Source organism: Adiantum capillus-veneris, chromosome 26, assembly GCF_014529385.1.
Source record: "Adiantum capillus-veneris isolate H3 chromosome 26, ASM1452938v2, whole genome shotgun sequence".
Lineage (NCBI taxonomy): Eukaryota > Viridiplantae > Streptophyta > Polypodiopsida > Polypodiales > Pteridaceae > Adiantum > Adiantum capillus-veneris.
The window spans coordinates 142,961,995-142,982,143 of NC_140956.1; the positions used below are offsets into that span (position 1 = coordinate 142,961,995).

The window sequence follows — 20,149 nt, forward strand, 5'->3', positions numbered from 1 at the left end:
TGCCATTTCCCTCTTGAATAATAGGTCTTGAGTTCAACTCCTCATCGGCTAGATCTTTAGGTCTTTTAATTTTAATTAGTTTCCTACGACATTAAATTAGTTTCTCTCTCTTTCTCTCTCAATGTGTGTGTGTTTTTTTGTTTATGCATGTTTCTCTCTCTTTTCCTCTCTCAATGTGTGTGTTTTTTGTTTATGCATGTTCTCTCTCTCTTTTCCTCTCTCAATGTGTGCGTTTTTTGTTTATGCATGCTCTCTCTCTCTTTTCCTCTCTCAATGTGTGTGTGCATTCTTTGTTTATGTATGTGTGTGTGCGTTTTTGTTTATGTTTGTACTCTCTCTCTCTCTCTCTCTCTCTCTCTCTCTCTCTCTCAAAAACACTATGTGTGTGTGTGTGTGTGTGTGTGAGAGAGAGAGAGAGAGAGAGAGAGGGAGAGAGAAAGAGGGGAAGGGAACATGAGAGTGAGGAGAGGGAAGGAGCATACCTGGCTCTCCTTCCTCTCCTCGTGTGTGTGTGTGTGTGTGTGTGTGTGTGTGTGTGTTTGTGTGTGTGTGTGTGTGTGTGGAGAAGAAAGAGAGAGAGAGAGAGAGAGAGAGAGAGGGAGTGCGTTACCTGCTCCTTGCTTGAGGGCGCCGAAAAACTCAGATCTGAGATCTGAGTTTTTGGGCGCTCTCTGTTATTTTTTTTAGCCCAGCCGGCGTTGCTATGAGCGTCGCAAATTTACAAGTAAATTTGCGACGCTCATAGCGACGCCGTGATTTGTTTTTTTTGAGCGTCGCTAATATGAATAGCCTCTTGTAGTACATCTATCTCTGGAATAGGTGCCATAAATTGTGATCTTGACCTTGCATCATTAGTGGTGTTGGCCACTACTTGATCATCTAGTTGAATTTCTAGGTTCTTGGTTTCTTGTGCTGCAGTCTTTGCTTGCACATCCTTTTGTGATTCTAGCTCAATGTTTCTTTGAGTTAATGTTTCAACAAACTTTGCCTTAGGCATTTCAAATCCAACACTTTTTAGTTTTGTTTTTGGAGGTGGAATTGGTGCTTCAGGCTCCATCATTGCCTGTGCAGTTTTTACCAATTCCTTACACATTTTCAACCTCTCAGTCTCTACCTCAGCATGAGGATATTTCATCCAACGTTGCTCTAGGGTTTGGTTGGGTTTCAATCTAGCCTCATATGCTTCCAGTGCAGCATCTAATGACTCTAGGACTTTGTCTACCAACACAGATCCTCCAGAAGATGCCTTCCTTGGTTTCTTATCGCTCACCACCGTTTTGTTTTCCCGTTCTTGTTTTAACTGCTCCTTTGTCTCTTGTAATTCTGTTTATAGTGCAGTTTGATTTGTAATTGTTTCTGCTTTAGTTCTATCTCTTTTGGTTTTCTAGGATTTTCTCCCAGTCCTCACTGACACACTAGTTGTTTCCCCTTGTTTGGATTGTTGATCTTTCTCCTCATTAGCTTGCTCCTCATCATTTTCTTTTGCTTGGGCTCTAGTCACTACCTTAACAGGAATTTTGGGTTCTTCCTCTGATCCACTTGGAGAAGGTAACACTCCCACAACAGTCATTGTTGTTTTCCCCTGTTTGTTTGGGTGTTTTGGACAATTTGGAACAACGTGTGTAATGGCACACTCCAAACAATATCCAATTATCTCTACACGAGAACAATTCTTGTTGCATGGTCCATCTTGTTGAGTCACTGGTGGAACAATTGATGGTTGTTCTTGCTTAGCCAGAATGGTCTCTGGTCTACACTCTTGATTGGTTATGAACATGAGAGTGTCCTCATTCAATGAATACAGTTTTCTCATAGGTTCTTTCCCTAGCCTAGGTTGTGATACCTCAGCTCTTTGTAAAGCCCTTGATACAACCCTATTTTGAAATAATAGATGATTTGGTAATGGCATTTGTTTTTCTATTTGATGTCCAAATAGTATCCCCTTCGTGTAGGTTTGATTATAGTAGCACTCACTCATCTCATGATTGGTCCATTTTTGCTCAATGGCACACCATTTTATTCGTTGCACTGCTAGCTCATCTAGGTTGGTCATTAATTGAGACATAACCACTTTCCTTGTGTTGGTTTCACTAGATGCTAAAGGAGCATTATCCATAGTGATCTTTGTATCACCAATTTCATCGCCATAGGCTTTACAATTGTCAACTAGGTATAACGCTTCTCTCGTGACTTGTTCAAAGGAAGTACATCCTTTTAAGTGCAAATCTTTCTTGAGAGTTTCATTTTTCAAACCCTCTATGAAGAGAATTGATAATCTTTCATCCTGTGGTAACTCGCATTCTGAACATCTCTCTATATATTGTTTGAAGCGTAGCGATGCTTCCTTCACTCTCTCATCTTCTTTTTGCTTGAATGCATAGATTTGGGACACTGTGTTATGCTTGATTCCCCTTTTAGAGAACTCCACAACAAATTCTTGCAATAGTTGTTCAACGTTTGAGAAGGCATTTTTGTCCAACAGTTGGAACCAATTCAATGCTAACCCTTCCAAGGTTAAGCCAAATCCCTCATACTGTGTATGAAAATAAAATACTTGTTCGGCTCTTAACACTTGTTTGAACAAGGATGCATGTACATATGGATCCCTTAATCCATCATACTTCTTCTTTGACACATTTGTCCAATTGATATGGTCTCATTGGTTCTGGTTCAACCATGTATCTTAGCGTGTTGGGGTCTCTCAGAAAGACATCCCTCATTCCTTCTTCTCGTCTTGGAGGAAATCCTGGCGGAATCCCCTTTGAGACATGTTTTGGAAATGTTGATGGATTTGTAAGTCTGATTGGTTGTCTCTTGGTTCCACTCAATGAGGTAGGAGCTACACTCCCATGAATAGCTATTTTGGATGTTTGAGGTCCATTTGATCTCATAGTTTCAACGTTAGATTCTTGTAAATTAGTCTCAAAAAACCCTGGTACGCTTACACTCGGTTGAAATTAGTAAGCAGAGATTGGAGTACCCATGTATGTATATCTTTCTAGCTCAATTGGGCTGATAAGTTTTGTACTCTCGTCCATACTTATCTACCATTAGAACTTGCACTCCCTGGTCATCTGTGTATGTGAAGGCATAGAGGTTCTTGTAGTCTGTCAACTCTTAAATGATGATGGAATTTAAACATCTGTAGAATTTTTTTTGATCCCCAATAGGTGACCTATAAAGGCCATCATAAGCATAATCCGTTAGAACTCTCGTGGCTTCATTGGTTTTGATGAACCTCACGTTGGGTTTGTTGATTAGAGGATGCTTCTCCTCTAAGTCTCCAACAATTTCCACTTTTGCTCTTCCAAACTCCCGCATTTTAGTTGATTGGTTTGGGTTCCAGTGAGCTACATGATCACTTGACGAATATCCATGAGCCATGCCTTGAGGTTTGTCTTGATATGATTGATAAGCCTCATGGTCTTGTCTCAACCCTCTTGTTATAGGTGTTGCAGTATTTCTGGCTGTTTGTGTAGGTGGCATAGCTCTGAGTTGAGTGGGAAACCCTAATGATGGATGAGTTGTCATGTTTAAGCCTCACTCAGTACTCTCAAGATGTTCCTTGATAATAACACCTTGGCTTAGTGCACATAATCCCTTTTTGCCCCTGGTCAAGTCTCAAAAAAGTCAGGAATTTGTGACTTTTTTGGTCTCTGGAAATTGGTTCTGGGTACCCTAAAATTTTGGAATTAGGAAACCTAGAAAAATTCAGCTATACCTGACTCAATTTGGAGTTTCCTATCAAAAGTTAGAGCACTTTTAGTGAACTGCACTTGAAACAACACTCAAAATAGTCTCAGGACTAGAACACAAGAGATTTTGTACTTGTATCTTGGCCTCCCGAAGGTATTTTTCACTAAAACTTGAGATTTGGGATGTACTCAAGTAGGTCTACAAACTTATGAAGTCAGATATCCCCACTATGTAGAGGTACACCGATCACGATCGTTGATTCCATGTCACAGATTTGGAAGATTTTTGCACAGTAGCTAGCCCTTGATGTCTTGATACCAAGTGTCTTTGTATTTTTGAATTTGGAGATGTTTTGACCAATGAAAACCCAAATCCCAGGTGGTTTTGCGGTTATTGGCCTGATTGTGTAACTGGTACTTTTGAACACTTTCTTTTGCTTTTCTGAACTTGCTCCTTTTCGAAAATATGTTGCACTAGATGTCAGCTACCTACTCATAAATTTTCAATCCAAAATGTCACTGAGGTACACCGATCGCGATCGTAGTTTGGAGGCCAAATTGGATGAAATTTTAGGAGTTGATAGACATGGGTATGATTAGTCTATTCCTAAACCCATTTTGCATTTGGATCACAAAAACTTGAATTTTCTCAAAATTTTGGTCTGAAGGATCAGTGATCAGTGTTTGCCCTATTTGACAACTGTCTTTTGGTTTTTTGACCTTGGTTCTTTTGAGAAAGTTGTTTGTCTAGTTATCAGCTACCTACTCACCAAGTCTTAACTCAAAATGTCACTATGGTACACCGATCGCGATCGTAGTTTTGAGTCCAAATTGGATAAAACTTGTGGATATGGTAGAAAATGATGTGTACAGTCTACTCCCCAAATATTTTTGAACTTGGACAAGAAAAAGTCAAGTTTTTACCAGATCTTGGTCTGCTGCAGTGATTTCCTGACTGTCTCCTGTTTTTTGTTATTTTGGTGATTTTTTTAAAATTTTGAAAACTCCTGGTATCTTATATAACCTAGGTGTATGTGTGGGTAAAGTTTGGTCAAAATATGGCACTGAGGTACACCGATCGCAATCGTAGTTCTGAGCCCAAATTAGATGAAACTTCACCAGCTTGTTCACTAGGCTATTTTAAGACTACCTGCCAGAGACTTTTGTATTTGGACTCAAAAAAGTCAAGAATTTATCATTTTCTTGGTCTGAAGTGCCTGATTTTCCAATTTTATCAGGTTTGATTGATTTTGATGTTTGATTTGGGATTTGAAAGCTATCTGGGGTTTTCCTGTGTACAGGCTATCCCTCTATATGGTTTCTTCCCAGTCTTGATGTGTTTTGGTCTTCTGAAAGTCAATTTCTATGTCAGTTTAGCAGTTTTTGACTTGGATCTGTATTCAGATGGTTTGACAAGTATTTTGAGGTCTCTGGCTCTAGGTCCTTTAGAATTTTATGTTTGTATACACCTGAGGATCCCACAAATGAAACCTGGTCAAAATCTGGCACTTAGGTACACCGATCGCGATCGTAGTTTGGAGCCCAAATTAGACCAAATTTGGCATGCTTGTAGACACTGATGTTTTAAGGCTATCCCCCAAGTCTTTTTGCATTTGGATCACCAAAAGTCAAGATTTTACAGTTTCTGGGTCTGTCAGGCTAGTTTTACCCAAGTGGCCCGATTTCCTTGATTTTTGAAGTTTTTGGGTGTGGTTGCTTTAGACAAACTTGTTTAGAATCTTATCAGGAAGGCACATGTCAACTCTTGTACAATTCTGGCACAGAGGTACTCCGATTGCGATCGTAGTACAGAGGCTAAATCTGATGAAATTTTACAGGCTCTCTCTGACAAGTATTTCCCCGTGTTTGGTGCTACCACTTTGTGATTTGAATCAATTTCAGCTCTGTTTGGTCAGATTTTCTAATTTCAGAGTCTTATGGCCCTTTTGCCAAAGTTATGATTTTTTGGCTCTGACTTTTGCCCCAAATCTGACTGGAATGTGATTTACTTATCCTACTCCTAAGTATAGAAATGAAAGAACATAAGAAAATGAATCAAACAAAACAGACAGGATAAAAAACGGATGATGGATCAATACTTAATCAATACAAAGAAATTTGAAGAGAAAAAATGCTTAAAGCAACCTCACTCACAACTCCCTATATCTCTCAAGAGTAGATCTAGCCAGTCCACCGACCCTAGACTCCACTAAGCACTAAACCCCTGTCTAGATGCTTCACTGAAATGTAAATGGAATGGAAATTATCTTTTGGAACAATAAAAAAACCCTAAATACGCACTCGGTCACTCATCACCTAAGATTCATTCCCCGGCAATGGCGCCAATGTTTGCGGATTGCTGCGATGGACGTCCATAGCATAGCTCTCAAGCATCAACATAAAATTATCGGTACAGGGGAAGCGACTCGGATGAGGCATGGAAACTCACTAGGATGTCAGCCCTAATGAAGTGAACTCGAAGAGATGCAACTACTAACTCTACAAGAAAATCAATCGCACTAAAGCCAAGTAATATGCCTATGTCCTTCTACACAGCTCTACAGTCATCACGCCCGTTCACCATGCAAATCATATCAGAATCGCACGAAACTTGAAGGGAAGCTACAGAGGACTATCAGAAACATATCCTATCACTATCACAGCATTCTAGAGAGGTACAAAGATCGCAATCTTTCGTCCCACAGTACGCAAAAACAGTAAATGGATGATCCTAAAGGGTCGTTTTTGGGTCCCTAAAGCCTCTCCTAGGGTCAAAACAACATAAAATACGTATATAAACACTCAAAACAACGATTTAAGGCCTAAACAGATGCGGTTGAAACCTTCACTGAATCTTGAATGCTTACACTTGAATGAAAGAGCAGAGTAAGAGGAACACAATGCAAGAAACAAAACTGAATTTGGATTACCGTAGCCATAGAAGCGATGATTACAAGTTTGAGCAAAGAGGCAGCTTTCTATGCGTAACGCAATAGTCACTTATCTTCAGAAATAATCTATCCCTTTTACATTAACCTTAGTGTATTATATACCTAGGGATTTCTAAAGTGGCTGGCGGCCAACTTCTCATGGACCTTTACATACATCATTAGGAAAATTACATCTTTGACTTAACCTTGACATAGACGATTGACATTAGGCTTTTACAGGGTTTGATGTATTAAACATCGGAAAAATAATGTGACCACATCAAAACTTTGGTCAGCTGTCCTAATGGGCGCCTTCGCTAGGTGGGCACTTGTATGTTGTTATCACCTCCAAACATGGTTGCATTGTGCTAGGTTGCATTGTTGTCAACCATTGGTGTCAAGCTCTAGAGCAGAGTTTGCATTGTTAGTACGTTGCATTATTTTCAACCATTGGTGTCAACTTTGCTAGGTTGCATTGTTGTCAAGAGTTGGGTGTCATGTTCTAGAGTAGAGTTTGCATTGTTAGTAGGTTGCATTATTGTCAACTATTGGTGTCAACTTTTCTAGGTTGCATTGTTGTCAAGAGTTGGGTGTCTAATTCTACTAGCTTGCAGAAAGTGCATTGTGCTAGGAATCAGGAATATACAGAGAACTTGGAAATTGTTGATGTTTAGATTGGGATCAAGAGTATACAAAGGAATGGGAAACATCAATTTTTGAATTGTATAGTGAACAACTTTGCCTTATTCTAGAGAAGAAATAGAATTTGAAGAACCTTGGAGGGCCTTAGATGGTTAAAAGTGGGGGCTTGAGTTTCAGTAAAGCTGAAATGCTGAAATGTGAGCTAGCTAGAACAGTCATTACAAGAGCAAACAATCCAAAACCCAAAAGAAAGTTTCAAGCAAAAACTGACAAGTGGTAGCATACACTTGTACGTAGGAAGCTGTGTACTTTCTCTCACATTTTCCCATATAGTGATCAAGATTAGGAGCTTCTAGGGAGAAGCCATGTACTAGCAATGTGCATTGGAGATCAAGGGGACACTCGTCTTCCATCTGCTTTGAGTTTAGTTGTCCCAATAAAACCAAGTTAGGTATGTGGTTCCTCCGACACAAAAACTCATGGTATTGTGGTATGCCACAATATGGGAAATAATACGAGAATTTGGTAAGCTAAAAGGATTTTCCTAGTACTTTTTATGAAGATTATACCAACAAGTTTCAATTGCATCTAGATAGGTATAGGATGCCCCCACACAAAAGCTCATGATGTTGAGATAATATGCCACAAACTAGGAAGTAATATAAAAATTTGCTAAAATTTTCTTGTTAACATCAAAAGAAACTTACAAATTCTCTCGCATCTTAAAATTGAGTATATACCTAGCCAGGTACAATTGGACGGAAAGGGTCAATAGTACATAGCAAGACATGTGATGCATCCATTGCAAAACCCTGTGATGTTGTGGTAGTTCACACTGGGACGTATTTTGAGAATTTGTAAAACATCTTCTAAAAGTTTACTAGGAACTTGTCATACTAGAAACAAGAAGGATTAAGATGAATGTTTTGATCTGAAAACTTTTGTAGCATTTCTCTTGTACATTCTTCCAGGAAGGCTCAAACTAGAGTTTGAGGCTTCAAGAGTGACCTGCAATTCAAAGATTCCACGTGATACGTGAATTTTAGCTTAAAATTCCAAAATAGCAAACTACAAGATTAAAGAAATCAAAACTAATAACAAGAAGAAATTTGCAAGAATTGTTATACGTTCTTGATGTAAGAAACTCATACTCATGAGCGTCTGCTTGGACCACATGCCCCCCATCAACATGGTGATTCTTTGCCCCAACAACACCAAGTTAGGTATGTGGTGCCCTGTTCACAAAATCTTATGAGATTGTTTTAGGTCATAGGCTAGGATCAATGATGAGAAATTGTATAAACACGCTTATGATACATAACTAGGACTTGATATTTCTTTTACACAACCACATGCAACATGTTTTCAAAGACAAAAAGGCTCGAGCTATAGTTCAAGGCAAAGACAACATGTTCAACAAGGCTCGAGCTATAGTTCGAGCAAGCATTAGGACCACGGAGAAACTGTGTACACTAACTAAGGGTGGCTTCACAAACGAACACAAATATTCTCAAATGCATCCTTCTAATAGAAGGGCACAACTTCATCGGACATTCCTCAAACAGCTGCACAACCCAAGCGGATGGTCATTAGCTGGTAGCTGACTCCACGAACACATTGTGGCAATGCTCGAATGACATCCTCTGCAGCCTGTGGACATCCAAAAAGCATGCAGCGTGCGATCTTTTGTCCCCAAGTGGAAGGTGTGGAGGACGTTTATGAAGCGACCCTAACTTCGTCAAAGTTGACAGCAAGGTTAGAAACAGACGTTAGTTTCAAAATTTGAAACTGACGATGGAGAAGTAGTGACGTGTTAGCCATGCCCTATCGCGTAGCAGTGTCGTGAGCCTGCCATGAGCCCGCCATGAGCTCGCCATGCCCTGTCGCATTGCTGTGTCATGAGCACTCCATGAACTGTGGTACTATATTCTATGCCTTGAGCCCTCTAAGCTCCATGTGGATTGTGTGTGTGTGTGTGTGTGTGTGAGAGAGAGAGAGAGAGAGAGAGAGAGAGAGAGAACCAATCGCATCTCTCACAAACTCCTTCACTCTCTGTTCAGGCATGCTACTATCTAAAGTTGCATTTTCTGCGCCTCACTACTGCTGCCGCGTCAAGATGAATGCCTCTGATCACTTCATGAGATTTGCTAATTTGTCTACCTCTGATCAATTCATGGGACGTGTGCAGATCACGTCACGCACTACATTTTCTACCTCTGATCACTTTACGGAACCTTTTGAATCTCCATGAGTTGCGGAATGATCTGAACATTGCCTTGAGGAGGCTCTTTCACAGACTTAACTTCTGTATGTGTAGATGTGTGTAGCATGAGTTAAATCGTCTACCTCTGATTATCACTTCACAACATCCGCTGAATCTTCTACCTCTCGCATGTTCACTTCACTTCTTTGCCTCTTTTATGCACTTCACATCCAAAAACCTGGCATGTTGATACCTGCACCGAAGTATCCTTGTTGTTCTACAGTTGTTGTGAACCTTGCCTTTGCATAGAGCCTTCTAGTGCCTCTTTTTTGAGCCTCTCCATAGTCGATGTCAGTTGCACCCCCATGTGTTGCTGAATGAAACCAGTAGTAGGAGAGGAAAGGGAAACCATATGCGGTCGACCGCCTCTGGTCTTTGAACCTAGCTTATCTTGTGTACATGTACGTAACCTAAAATAATGTGTGAAGATCGTGCAACTGTCCAAAATTGATAAGTGTGTGGTGTGCAAGAGCAACACCTCTCTTGTAGATATCATCCGAGCTCACCGCATCCTACAAAGGCACGTGATACATCCACTTGCGCTCTCTTTGCCCAAGTGCTAGACACACTTTCTTTTGCTGTCCTTTTGTTACACCTACACAAAGAGCCTAGCAAAGCTTAGCCAAGTGCCCTAAATGCTTTTCTACCTCTACGACAAATAGGCTTAACCCCATGAAAAACAAAGCCACTAGTACTAACTACCAATGCACTGTCACTCGATGGTTCTAGAGTCTGTAGCTCATGAGCCTCGAACTTAAGTTCGAGCCTTGTGACCTAGAGACTCAATCTTCAAGCCTCCTAAGCTAAAGAGTTTAGCAAGATTCTTTCTAGCCAAAAACCATTTGTAAAAGTCTCTAGCTCATGAGGCTCAAGCTTATGTTCACGAGCTTCTTGAGACAAAGACTCTTGCCAAAATTCTATCTAGTTGAGCATTCGCTCTATAGTTTGTGAGCTCAAGCTTGAGCGAGAGACTCATGACTTGGATTCTCAATTTTCGAGCCTTATTTAAGAACTCCAATATGACTCGTTTTAGTGGAGCATTCAATCTCTAGCTCTAGGGCTCGAACTTAAGTTCGAGCCTTGTGACTTAGACACTCAATTTTTAAGCCTCATGAGCACTCTAGTGTAGCTCTTCTACCTAGAAACTTTTTAAAAGAGGTTGTATCTCACAAGGCTCAAATTCAGTCTTTACCTCATGTAATGTGAGCTTATGTTTGAGTCTCGTGACCTAAAGGCTCAATTTTTTAAGCATCACGAACACGACTCTTCCAATCTAGAAGAAATCGACAAGAGTCATATCTCATGAGGCTCGAACTTATGAGCCTTATGCACCAGAGAGTCTTCCACAACTCTTCCTAGTTGATCATCTTCCTCAATCTCTAGCTCATGAGGCTCGAACTTAAGTTTGAGCCTCGTGACTTGGAGACTCACTTTTCAAGCCTTGTGAGCACTCTAGTGGGATTCTTGTGAGCCATGAATCATCTTCAAAGAGTGAGCATCATGACCTAGGGACTCAATTTTCAAGCTTCCTAAGCTACAGATTTTAACAAGATTCTTTCTAGCTAGAAACCACTTACAAAAGTCTCTACCTCATGAGGCTCAAGTTTACGTTCATGAGCTTCTTGAGACAAAGACTCTTGTCAAAATTCTATCTAGTTGAGCATTCACTCTATAGTTCGTGGGCTCAAACTTAAGCTGGAGCCTCATGACTTGGATGCTCAATTTTTAAGCCTCATGTGAGCACTATAGTTTAGTGGAGCATTCAATCTTTAGCTCTGGGGCTCCAACTTAAGTTCGAGCCTCATGACATGGACACTCAATTTTCAAGCCTCATGAGCACTCTAGTCCAGCTCTTTCTACCTAGAAATTTTTTAAAAGAGTGTAGCTCACAAGGTTGAATTGTTGTATGGCCTAAACCTTTGTTTGAGTCTCATGTGGCCTAAACTTGTGTTTGAATCTCATGATCAAAAGGCTCAATTTTTTAGCATCGCGAACACTCTAGTAGGACTCTTCCAAGCTAGAAGCAATCTACAAGAGTCCTACCTCATGAGGCTCAAACTTAAGTTTGAGCCTCATGCACTAGAGACTCTTCCACAAATCTTTCTTTGTGATCATCTTCCCGAGACTCTAGCTCATGAGGCTCGAATTTAAGGTTGAGCCTCATGACTTGGAGACTCACTTTTGAAGCTTGTGAGCACTCTAGTGGGACTATTTTGAGCTAGGAATCATCTTCAAGAGTGTCAATCATGCCCTAGTCGTGTTAACCTTGAGAGCCTCGTGATCTGTAGACTTCTATAAAGCTCTTTCAAGTTGAAATACATTTTTAAAAGTCTCTAGCTCATGAGGTTAATTATTGACCCTCATGACCTAAAGACTCAATTATTAATCCTCATGCGAACTCTTGGAGGAATATTTCTTTCTAGATACTATCTGCAAGACTATATGTTGCACTATCTCTAGCTCATGAGAACCTCATGATCTATACTCTTTAAAAAATATTTCTAATTGAAATCCATCTTTCAAAGTCTCTACCTTATGAGTCTCTAAAGCCTCATGACCTAGAGACTTAATATTCAAGCCTCATGAGCACTCTAGTAGGATTATTTCTAGCTAGAAACCTTTTGCCTAGTTATTATTTAAACATTTGGATAGCTTAACTCAATATTTTGTATCTATTGAACACATTAAAGCCGATTGTGGGGGATTATCCCTTGCTCATCCTTAAAATAAATTATGAGGTATAATGTTATTTGCATAAGAAGGATATGGATATGTGAAAACTCGTAGCTTCTATTATCCTAGTTTAATAATAAGACTAGAATATGTAGAATTGGTGTTTTATTTCGAGGCTATAGAGAGGGACTTCAATAATTCTAGTTGGTAAAATTTTATGAAAATGGATTTGAATGCTACTAGATCATGATGCTTTGGATTGTTCAGTTACTAATGAAGTAGTGAATACAAACAAATAGTGACTGCCCCATGGAACTATCTCATGGGATTAGATCCCATAGTACATACTACTCTCTCCCAAAAGAAATCATGCTTGTGCTCATTATTAAGAGACAATTCTACAATTCTTGGTCAAAAAGATGTATCCACCAATCAAGCATGTGATAGAAGGTTGTGCATTTGAGTGATGAACCACACTCTTCACCTCTTTGATGATAATTGATAATGATGCTTTTGTATTTTCTAGCTACTATTAAATTTATTGAAGATAAACAAAAAATGCCACCCCCATGAAATTATCTCATGGATACATCCTTCATATATGTGCTATTGAGTTGCAAAATGAGGATGCTTGTGCCCTTCATGAGAGATAATTCCTACCTTTGGCCTCAAAGAGATGCCCTCCACAATCTAGCAGTTATATATGCATGTCTAGTGCTTGTGTGTGTTCTACACACTCTTGAGGCCCTACATCTGGTGTATCACTTCCCTCTCCTCTCTATTTTTGTCTTGTCTATGTTAACCTTTGTGCTATATCTTCCTTAGGTTCAATATGTTATCATTGTTTCTATGATGATCACTTCATCTACGAGGTTTCTCACGTGGATATGGAGTTCCCAACTCTTGTATGATAAGTTTACATTCATATTTTTACCTTCCATTATGTGTTATGCCTCATCATTGTAGGCTTTGTCTCTTCATCAATCTATTTCTTACATCAATTTCCATGGGGTGACTAAAAACTAAAGTGGAAAGATGCCTTTTGTAAGATTGAAAGAGAGTAAGGGAAGATCCCACACTGCCCCTATGTGCCTCTGTGTTTAGTGAAAGCATCATTAGCTACTTGTTTGTTCAGAAGAGGGGCAAAGCAAGCTACAATTAGTGTGTCATGTTGCATTGTGTGTTCATATCAAGTTCACTGTGTGTTCATGGTGACAAGCCTCTCGTCTGAATGCTAAAAACAAGTAAAAGCCTGATTAACAACATATAGGAGGGGGTTTGAACTCTTGACACTGGTAGGCGAGTTTAGATATCAAAGGGCTGCAATTGACTTACCATGTCTGAGGACTTCAATTGATGCATAATTTCTTGCGTTGCTTCATACTATTGTTTAATGCAACATTCATTTACGATGTTTCATGTATCATGATGTGGCTTTATTCTCTCCAATTAGTTACGATACATGATACCATGGTGGGGTTGTGTGTGTCAGTGGTGATTAAAAATCTTTATTTGTCATGCTCATATTGTAGCATCTCTAATGACATGATGAGCTCCATGATTTCATGGTATGTGAGACAATGGCATGCCGGTGTGTTACTACATATTGTGTTAGAAGATCGCCATGCAAGCTACCATAAGATGATTTCAAAAATACATCTATTTTCATAAGTAATGTACTGATTATCTTGATGACGCAGGGTGAGGTTACATGATACGTCTTCATTCTCTTCATCCATGGCCATCATTCCTAAAAGTGCAAGTATTCATCTTTATTCTCTCCATCCATGGTTTTGGTTCTTGAAGCCATGAGTTTTATCACAGCCACTTTGGTACTCATCACAAAAAAAAATTCTTCTATATCAGCATCTCATTTTGTATTTGACCTATGATGATCATCATCAATATTGTTGTCAATTTTAGCATCTCATTTTTGTATTTGAAACTTGACGATCAGATAAGATTTAAAGATAACATCTTTAATGCCATGGTACATGACAATATTACGATTATATGATTTGAGTTTTTTTGGGCCTCATCATGTCTATTTTGTGCCGGCATTGTATACATGTGCACATGTGACTACATCGATATCATGTTTGTTTCTCTGTTGTCTCTAGAGCAGCATTGCAACTCTAAGACAATGTGACATGGTTATTTATAGCCTTCACATCTTCATATGTTTCTTGAGTTACTATTGTTTACAGGAAAAAAATCACATCAACTAGCATGTGCAGGGGCTCAAAGATATTGAGACTACTCTACAACTCAATTGTATATTTAGGATTATTGAATTTCCAGCATCATGTGTATATAGTATAACTATGGATTTTTCCATTGACCCTCGAAAATTTTTTACATCTAGAGTCAGGGACCTTTGTTTGAGTGGGAATGTTGGAGCTATATATAATGTGTGCTATATATAGCTCCCTAACCCTAGGTCCTAAAGTGATATATACATGTCTAGTGTGTCTATATTTATACACACTCTTAGGTTCTACATCTAGTGTATTGTGTCCCTCTCCTCTTTACCTCTCTCTCATTTATGCTCATCTCTTTGCTCTATATTCCTAAAGGTTCAACCATACCCCAATCCTCTTTGATTTGCTGGATAGTAATGCATTTATATTTTTTTCTTAATATTTAAGATACAATGCAGTCAAAGGGTACTAGACCCATGAAAATAATTTCATGGAAATACCATACATTTACATAATATTCAATTGAAATAGCAAGCATGATCATTCCATCCATAAGAAAGAGTCCCCACATTTGTGAGTTAAAAGATGCCATCCACCCTCACATGAGTGGAATATGCAATGAACATCCTTCATATTCTCAAAACTATAGAAATGATCAGGTGAAGACCTCAAAAATGTTTTGAGGAGAACAATATTTGCATAGCTACTTAGGTTGATATAACACTCTAATAGATGAATCCATTGCAATAGAGAAACAAAATATGTACAAGAGGAAACAAAAATTTAAAGGACACATATGTGTTTGGTTAGCCTCTTGATATTGCTACCAAGCTCATATTTATCTTGTTGTAAATATTTTTTTCACATAGCTACGTAGGTTGATATATGCAAATATGAGCGGGGTTATACTTCAACACTCTAGTAAATGAATCCATTGCAATAGAGAAAACAAACATGTACAAAAGGAAACACAATGTTAAAGGACACATATGTGTTTGGTTAACCCCTTGATATTGCTACCAAGATCACATTTATCTTGTTGTAAATATAAATTTCCTACATAACTAAGAGTACTTGTTAATATGTTCTTATTCTTCATTTGTTATCTTGGTGTTTTCAAATACCATCCTCATTTGAGATCCCCATGGCATAAGAATTGCTTTAGTAAGGGCTTGTAAACAATGAATTTATTGTTGCTCATTTGTTATCCAAGTTACTAACATTGTACTCTTTGAAGATGATGCTTTTGACTCCATTGGCCTCTATTTAAAATGTCTTGAATTTGCAAAAAATTTAATTTTTTGTGGTGCACTATTTGATGGAAGTGCTATTTATTAACAATTTCTCCTCCATATCAACAATGTTAAAGTCATGTTTCCAATTTTGTCATTGTATATACACAAAAAAATAAAGCTATGTGTTGAGGCTATGGTAATGTGTTAAGGATAAATTTATGATACAAACCTCTAGTTACATAGAGTTTCCTTGAACTCCGTTTGCGTCTCATGCCTACTTTCTAGTTTAGGTGAGGCTTGTTAGGCTTGAACTTAGGTTCAAACCTCATCTTAATATGCTATAGAGAAAAGGGAAATGAGACTTGAACTTAAGTTTGAGCTTCATATCCATGTGCTAGTGTCTTGAGTGTGTCCACTTGCTACTTTAGGCAAGGCATGTGAAGCTCGAACTTAACTTCAATCCTCTTCTTAATATCCCACACGACAACAACAAGTGAGGCTTGAACTTAATTTTGAGAACCATGTTCATGTACTAGTGAATCATTTTTATATGGCACAAAGGATCCCCACAAAAAACTATGAGGTCAAACTTAACAAAAAATACTTTAGTTTTAGGTATCATTTTTAAAAATGGGACTTGAATATTTCCAAAAATTCCTAAAGATGTGTTGAGAGAGAAAGAGAGAGCGAGAGAGAGAGAGAGAGAGAGAGAGAGAGAGAGAGAGAGAGAGAGAGAGAGAGAGAGAGAGAGAGAGAGAGAGAGAGAGAGGCTCTGGTTTGCTCTCGATTGGTGTTCGTCAACCCTTTCCTGCTTCTCTTGCGTCAAGTCACTCATCTGTTGCTGCTTCTATATTGGTGAATGACCACCATCCTCTATACATACAAATATTTCTAGGGTGGTTTTTCATGGGTTAAACTCGTTGATGACACCTTGAGCTTCAATCTACACAGATTTAATACGGCTCATCCCACCTCTTTGAGCTTTTTAAGCATCACTCATCTTTCTTACTCGCTCCTTTTACTGTAATTTATCTAATGTTTCTTTTACACACACACACACACACACACACACACACACACACACACACACACACACACACACACACACACACACACACACACACACACACACACACACACACACACACACACACACACACACACACACACGTATAGCTATATATCGGATTCAAGCAAATAATTTCCATAGTCGGATTGATCTCTCTACTATAATAAAAGAGTTTACATCAATACGATCAAACATTAATGACTATGTTAGCAGTAAATACGCTTTCCTAAGTATGTAAGATGTCATCATTGTTTTAATTTTTTTTCCATTTGATTCATGTTTACTACTGAATGTACCCCAAAATTCCCAAAGATATACATCGTTAAAAAGAGAGATTGATAAAAAAAACAATTCATATAACACAAAATAAAAGCATGTAATTGTAAGTATCTACGCTATAGAATTGGGTAGAGCTAGTTGCTGAAAGGTAAATCCTGCCTTGGGTGTTTTTCTTGCTATCAAGAGATTATCCTTAGCTCTAATAACACTGCTACAAACGGTAGTGCAAAGGGCCCTGCAAAATACCAAAATAACATGCTACAAACAATAAACAAACAAATCTACATACCTGACAACTCGCACAAATCCATAATCAAGCTCAACACGAATAGAGAGAGAGAGAGAGAGAGAGAGAGAGAGAGAGAGAGAGAGAGAGAGAGAGAGAGAGAGAGAGAGAGAGAGAGAGAGAGAGAGATAGAGAGCAAGAAAGAGTGAGATAACAAGTGCGGATGCACCTCCTAAAGCGGAGTGCTACATCGGCACGACGAGCGAGGAGATGGAAGAGGAGAGGAAAATAACACAAGCCCTAGGTGAAATCTCCCCCCGTGCAAGAGTGAGCAATTCCCTCTTGCATGTATTTATTTATAGATTCTTCAATGCTAAAACATGAATACACATTGGCCGGTCGGACATAAATGTCCGTAGCTCACAAAGAGCACTTGAATAATAATTTATACATAAATGTGATGTGTTTTTGCATAGCCCAAGGCTCGATCAATTTTTTTCATTTGGGAGCTGTACAAAATAACAATATATCAATATTCATTACAAAGTTTACTCATCCATTGGAAAAGAGTAAGGGATGAGTGTCTACTCAAAACATCACAACAATGTTAATAATGGTAGTATCTTCATCATCAACACATATAACATAGAGAAAATTAGCAATTGGTGTGTATGATGCCCATCAAATCCTTTAAGAAAAGCTACTTTAAGGGCAAGGCTAGAGGAGGAGGAGAAGCAAGAGAAGAAGAAGATGATAAAGTTTAACATCATTTAAACAATCCAGGGGAGAGATAAGTAAGGATGTAAGCACTATTGTCTTGTAAATGGGTACTCTGTTGAGTACGGGTATGTGGAGTGGAGAAGGTGGGATTCCCCTCTAGACTATAGCATTTGTATTGGGAGGAGAGGACAGGTGTGTGGCAACAAATGGGTGGGACCATGGGAGCAAGATGGCAGGAGGAACAATATTGGTCCCATCCACATTGCAAGGATTGAACTCGAATCTTGTCCTAGATGAAGTGGTAGCTTTATTGCAGCATCACAACCAAAAAGAAATTCATGGATTTGAAGTTTGGAAGCGCAAGGTCTCTTCCTATCTTGGCTTGCCTGTGGGTAGGAAATTACCTTGCCAATGAAGAGAGGATCCTGAGTTAAGGATAAGATTAGAGATGCATTCTCTCAAGTGCAAGAGCAAAGAATAGGTCAAACTCAAGTGTGAGTCGAGCTACTATGTATTACTCATGTTAATGAGAATGAGCAATAGTGCAAGTCAAAAATTAAGGTAGGTAGCACATTGACTCAAGAAGGTGTAGCATGGCAGCAACTTGCACCCATTAGAAGTGAGTAATGCACTATCCTTCCACAAGACCTACATCGGCCGGGGTGGGGGTGGGGGCTCCATCTTCTCATAGCTGCATGATGTCAACCTCTTGGTATATTGCTTTCGAGAAACACAACCGGCACTATTGGGCCAAGCAAGGTGACTTCACCTTTGGGGGTGACGTGTGTCTGCATTAGATTCAAGTCACGCTAATGGGCCATGCATGGGTCTTTGGTTGTAACATCAATGACATGCAACTATTGAGCTATGGTTGAATAGACACATGTTCAGCTGCATCTGTTCTTATTGAGAGAGAGAGAGGGGGGGGGGAGAGAGAGAAGTTAGAGACATGTCGGATGACCTGTTGAGGAGAGACATTGATGAAGCTGGTGCTCCATGTGTAGCTAGTGCACAATGCACCCTTGGACATTTCCAAAACCGTCTCTACCACATCCACGATGGCCAGTACTAGCAACGCTCTCTACGCGAAGCATAACTTCCAATACTTCTCATGAGTGCAACATCATCAACATGCATGAAGTGACTGAAAAGCTTGATGACCAAATCATAGATTCATCACTCCAAAGATTGATAGAAAAGGAAGCTCCTCCTAGTTACCTTTATTCTCCCATTACATAGTAGGGAAATACTGTCCATTGGCCATGAGTACAATGATGAAATTTCTGGGTTGGTGGAGTTATTGGCCCCTCAATCTGGAACTTCCTCCCCGTGGCTTGAGGTTGTTGTGTGCCTCTTGGACTCCCCGCAAACTAAGGTTTTTTGGTGGACACCGCACTGGATGGTGCCTCTTTGGCTTCTTTACTATGCATGCTATGCTAGCAGGGATTGGGAGCCCACGATGGATGCCACGATGGAGAATAAGCTACCATGCTTGAAGATGAAAGGAGGGGTAGCATCGGTGGCTACGAGCATTTGTAGCCACCTAGATTCTACCCTTGTATTTTTAATAAGATATATAGATAGATAATCGTTTCACCATTGTGAGTTTTGCCAAAAAAGGTTTGAAGGGCTCCCATCTCTTTCAAGATATTGGCAATGGGAACTGCTCTCTCTCTGCTATACATGTGCATCGAGGGAGTGAAGGTCTCCTCCTCTCTCCCATTGAGGCTGCCATGGTGACTACCTCCTGTGTCATAATACCTTGGGATTCTGGCGTGTTGATGAGTAAACATGGAAGGGATTCTCCTTGCTAATTCTACTAAGTACATCCATTGAAGTTGATCCATTATTTAAACATGGTGAGGGATGCTCTATACCCCTCACTTAGCCTTGTCCTTTGTGTACTGTGTGTGTATGTGAAAGGGAGTTTTGTTTTAGGGCTTCCTCTACTCGACTGATTTCTGTGTAGCAATGGAGTTGGTGAAACTTGGGGGTACTTCTCAGGTCAATAGCTTACCAGGAACTTCTCATTTTTTATTTCAAACATAGGACCTACTCTCACTTGGGTAGTGACGTGATTTAAGTTGAGTTGTGTTTTTTTTTGCTGCACTATTTGGTTTTGTATGGTATTCCTTGGTTTGTTGGAAAACTTTTCACCTATGCAAATATGGTTGGGATTGTTTGGCATGGGGTTTATTGGCTACGAACAATAGACC

At 39.4% G+C, this 20,149-nt stretch overlaps 1 long non-coding RNA gene across 1 annotated transcript; it reads right to left on the reverse strand.

Moving 5' to 3' along the window:
- Positions 1–7,627: 7,627 nt before the first annotated feature.
- On the reverse strand, positions 7,628–9,992 carry LOC147424299 (uncharacterized). Its single transcript, XR_015186671.1, has 3 exons — positions 9,614–9,992; positions 8,419–8,502; positions 7,628–8,275 (listed from the first exon to the last, which is right to left on the reverse strand). It is a non-coding gene; the product is annotated as an uncharacterized LOC147424299 (long non-coding RNA).
- Between the last annotated feature and the right edge of the window lie 10,157 nt (positions 9,993–20,149).